Source organism: Ostrea edulis, chromosome 1 (genome assembly GCF_947568905.1).
Source record: "Ostrea edulis chromosome 1, xbOstEdul1.1, whole genome shotgun sequence".
In the NCBI taxonomy this organism is placed as follows: domain Eukaryota; kingdom Metazoa; phylum Mollusca; class Bivalvia; order Ostreida; family Ostreidae; genus Ostrea; species Ostrea edulis.
The window spans coordinates 45,918,919-45,924,329 of NC_079164.1; the positions used below are offsets into that span (position 1 = coordinate 45,918,919).

The window sequence follows — 5,411 nt, forward strand, 5'->3', positions numbered from 1 at the left end:
TTTACGTCCAAGACGTTTCTAACCTCCATTTTAAGAGAGCGTCGGAAGGACACTTTTAAAGACCTAGGTACGTTTGTTATCATAACTAGGCCCTGTAAAATACTTCAAAAATGAAGAACAATTATCAATACAAATCATTGATATATATGAAGTTGATGATCCCTAGTATTTATATATACAAACATATCGGCGGATCCAGGTCTCTTGTAATGTTGAGTACTATTCAAACCTATCCGGAATCCGAAAAATGGACGATTTTCTTCACCTTTTCTACCTGTTAGGAGAAAATTCCATGTGGCCACATGCATCGGCCACAAAAAGCAGTAAACTAGAGATAGGTTATCTTCAAAAGGGGTAATTGTGCATGTTTCGTTCTGGCCGTTGGCTGTGGACAATTTCTTTTTTTTTTTTTTTTTTTTTTTATCTAATCAGGCGTCTGATTTTGTCGTTTGTGCACAGGCGGATCGCCATGTAGCGCATATAAGAATATTAATCACAACTTAATGTACTTGTTATTGTTTTAGCGACCACAATGATATAATGTATTAATAATTACAATCTAAAAAATATCCGTTTATGAACAAATCCAGTTCGGGTCATTGAAATGCAAACAGCAACCGGACCGAATAAAATGCAATCTAAAAAATATCAGTTTATGAACAAATCCAGTTCGGGTCATTGAAATGCAAACAGCAACCGGACCGAATAAAATGCAGTACTAGGCCGGCTATGATGCACAGTTGTACACCAAATCTTGTCTTAATTTCTATAAATGTGTACAAATGAAATGTTCTTGTCGCTTATAAAATCATAAATATGCAATAATAATGCCAATATAAAGGTAAATTGGTTAATCCAACAGTTTAATACACATCATCTAAAAATAGTATTGAACCTTGTTTACATTGACAACGTACAGTACGGACTAAAAATCTTTGTATAAATAGATTTTAAATGAGCTGTTCCAAGCAAATCAGTTTTGAAACGTCATAGTGAAAAATGTGACGTCATTTTTGTATACTTTTAAAGAAAGACGTCATGATTACCAATCACAAGTAACTGTCCTATTTGATAGAATGTTCAAGTCTTCTCTTGGGTTCATGAATTACTGTTATAGCAACGTTTAGGCCTTACAACTATGTTAAAAAAAATAATAATAGCATCTATATATATTATGCATGATTACTATAGGATTAAACATTCTTTTTGAAGAATTTATCGATGTGTAAACTCCAGACATTTTACTCACAAACTGAATAAAAGTGCGAAGCACTTTTATGTTAAGTTTGTGAGTAAAATGTCCGGAGTTTACACATCGATAAATTCTTCAAAAAGAATGTTTGATTCTTAGAATTCTGTGGTAGTATCGGTCTATATTATCTCCATTTCATTATTTTCTACTTACTTGTCTACGTAAATTCCTATCTTCGTATTCGAGTTGTTTATTTCATGAAACAGGAAGAGAGTTATCTTATATTTTTAAACGTATTTTATTACAAAACTTCTCATTGGTTACTTCTAGATTTATTATCAAATCACATAACAGGTAACTTTTACTCTCATTCTTTTGTTAAGAATAGTATTTAAACCCGAGCACAACCGTGCTTGGGGCTTCTTCTGAGCCAAACCTTGTAACAAGGTAAATATCAGGAGTTGCCTCACCCTGTATTTTTGATTATTGTTTCTTTATTTTTCCTATTTAGTTATATTTTTCTCTCAAGCCACATTCATTCCCCGGGATTATTATTTTGGTATTTATCATATAATTGTTGAACTTTATTAAAGGTTTAAAACTTTATTTATTATTTTATTGCTAGCCTCACTCTAGGTGGACTCAAACTTACCTGGAAAAATCTAAAGGGTTGAATACTTTATATAACACCTATCATCATTAAAAAAAACCCACACACAACGCGAAGTAAAAAGAACATATCAATAGTAGTGGCAGAATGCCCAACTACTACAATTCCATTTGATTCACTTTATTAACAATTGCAAAAATTTGAATAGTTTCCCCGCATTATGTTATTTGTTTTCAGGTGTGTATGAATACATCGCGTTTTCGGATTTATTGATGTATAAACTCTTGTTCAGCTTTATTTTTGTCCAATCAAAACAATTGTAATAAATAACATTGGAATTATTATAGGATTAAACATTCTTTTTGAAGAATTTATCGATGTGTAAACTCCGGACATTTTACTCACAAACTGAATAAAAGTGCGAAGCACTTTTATGTTAAGTTTGTGAGTAAAATGTCCGGAGTTTACGCATCGATAAATTCTTCAAAAAGAATGTTTGATTCTTATAATTTCAATTCATTCACTTCATTAACAATTGCAAAAATTTTAATAGTTTCCCCGCACTATGTTATTTGTTTTCAGGCGTGTATGAATACATCGCGTTTTCGGATTTATTGATGTGTAAACTCTTGTTCAGCTTTATTTTTGTCCAATCAAAACACTTGTAATAAATAACATTGGAATTATTGGAAATTAACGTTAGAATCAAGATTTATAAATCTACTTGAAATATTATAAATCTATACTTGATGAGTACATAGATCTATACGGGTACGTAATATGGTAAAAAATTTTCAAACAATTATAAAATCCTTTTTTAAAAAAAAGGGGGGGGGGTAAAAATATATTATTTTCATTGATCATACTCCCAATATGGTTGGTAAAATGTGCGAATATCATAAATAAGCGGTGAGCTGAGAATCAATAATCCAAGTATTTCATTTTTAAAATATGAAATATGACAGAGAGAAAGATTTTCAAGTATCCATCATGACAATGGGAAAGAAAGACAGACAGATTCAGTGACACATAAACAGTGAGAAACTTTATCGAAATCGAAAGTGATAATTTCATTTTAGGATACCAGGTTTTGGTCTTAGATATTTCGGACAAGATCAAAAAAGCTCAATGTCTGATAAAAGTCTAAATTCAAATATTTTGGGGGAAGAGGGGGGTGTAAAAACTCCCGCAAGTTTCAGTCATCGAACATCATTGAGGAACCGGCTCCAGTTATCTTTTCATTAGAGGGCGCCACAGACAAACTCGGCCCTGAATCGGAATATCCACATGCTTTAGAAACATGTTTGGAACTTGCTGTTGTGCAATCTAATTAAAATCAGACCTTCTCCAGTGTAACGGTTAGATCGAACGACTATTTGACTGAAACTCAACATGGTAAAAATTACTTATCTTGAATTTTTGTTTATAATATATTGTCATGTACAAAGTAATGTTGATAAATAGTATTTTGTGTAGTAATTATTTTCAAATTTACTGAGAGAGAAAAAAACCGCTAATGGGACATGCAAAATAATCTGATAAGGTTATAAACACTGTCACTTGTAGAATCCCCGCTGACACTTGCAATAACTGGTCATTTATTATTACCCATTATTTCTTAACACCATAATGAAAAAGGGAAGATAAAGAACAGTGATAAATTTCATAACTACTATATAATCATAAAGCATGTCCAAAAGAATCTACCCTGTTGAGTGTTGATAATTTATGCAAACCTGCTAGCATGGGATACTGCATTTTGACATTGATGGCTACTTAGAACATTGTTTACAAATTTGACAACTTTCAGTTAAATCAATAAACAAATGTGATCCTTATATATATATATTAAGTTCATAATGATACAGATGTTTGTAGTTATGTTAGTTGCTACTCTGTGATAAGTTATACTGCAAGTTCTAAAGCATATTTTAGTATGTATAACCCTTACTAATTCAGTAATTGATTAAAAGCATCATTGATACAATTCATTAAATTTTAGGAACAACTCCTTTAAGTAAAAGATTAAAGAAAAGTGCAGTGCCAAGTATATTTTCTTGGGTTGAAGCAGTCAGCATTCACTTGAACGAGCCGACAGAGCCAAGTCCAGAGGCATTAAACGGAAACTAGCAGATGAATTTACATCAATATACTCAACAGATGAAGTAATTTATACATCAAGTGATGATTTGCAAGTATCTGAGGAAATTGTATCTAGTTCTACCCAAATTCTTGCTGAGGAAATTCAAATCCCTGTTCAGAAATCTGACGTTCAATTTTATGATGTACAGACACAAACTCCTCGATAACCCCCCCCCCCCCCCCCCCCCCATTGAGTATTGACAAATTTTCGAATGATGATGCTGGATTAAATTTTTATACTGGATTAGAAACTCTCACTAAATTCTACTTTGTTTTGAGAACCTTAGGACCAGCAGCACACAGTTTGAATTATATCTATCTCAAGGTTTCAAACATTAGTGTTCCAGACCAGTTTTTCTTAGTTCTCTGCAAGTTACGGCGCCATACAACAAATTTCGAACTTTCAAGATTATTCGGAGTTTCTGAAAAAACTGTCTAATATATTTTTTACATGGATCTTATTTATGAGTAAACAATGGCAGGAAATTGACATATGGCCATCGAAGTATCTTGTGAAATACTATTGTCCATCAGATTTTAAAATAAAGTTTCCGAACATCAGAGTGATAATAAATGGTGCAGAGTGTCCTATCAAAAGACCAAAGTTTCCAAAGCCACAACAAGCGACTTATTCTACGTATAAAAACCGAAATACTGTAAAAGTTCTAGTAGGGGCAACACCAGGTGGATTAACATCATACATTTCAACAGCATATGGGGGATCAACCAGTGACCGACAAATAGTGGAACGAAGTAAACTGTTGGAAATGTGCAACTCCGGAGATTCGATAATGGCGGACAAGGTTTTTAATGTGCAGGATATGTTTGTGCACAAAAACATTCAAATGAATACACCAACATTTTTCAAAAAGAAAAACAGAATGTCATGTGCTACGGTGATAGAGGACAGAACGATATCCAGCAAACGTGTGCACATTGAAAGAATTATTGGACTTGCCAAAACTTTCAAAATACTGACAGAATCTTTGAATAGCTCTGAAACAAAGCTTTCCTCAGAAATTATTTATGTCTGTTTTATGTTGTACAATTTTAAGAATTGCATAGTGCCGTCTTATGCATGAAAGGTAATTCACCAGTAAAAATTGATGTGATTAAAGAATAAACTTTTAGTTCATTTTTTCAACATTTATTCCATGTACATTTACCATCTTGAAAAACGTTTTCTCTAACAGAGCAGACTTAAAATATCTTTCATAAAATTCATTTAATTTTCTCTTCATCTCGTCAATGAATTTGTCATTCCTTTTAATTGTAAAGAATAAGAAATCTTTGAAAGTATACACAACAAATATACACTCCTTTTTCTGTGCACAGAAAAGTTGTCCTTGGACCTGGTAGTAATAATCATGGGATTCATTCAGATAAAATTTACTTTCAGACTGTTTAATATACGGGACAGTTTTTGATGAAATACAACTGTTCCTGACCACATATGGACATTTAACT

General features: G+C 32.4%; 1 pseudogene; it reads left to right on the plus strand.

Annotated features, from left to right (window-relative positions):
* The first annotated feature begins 247 nt into the window (after positions 1 to 247).
* On the plus strand, positions 248 to 5,026 carry LOC125654764 (uncharacterized; annotated as a pseudogene).
* Positions 5,027 to 5,411: the final 385 nt, after the last annotated feature.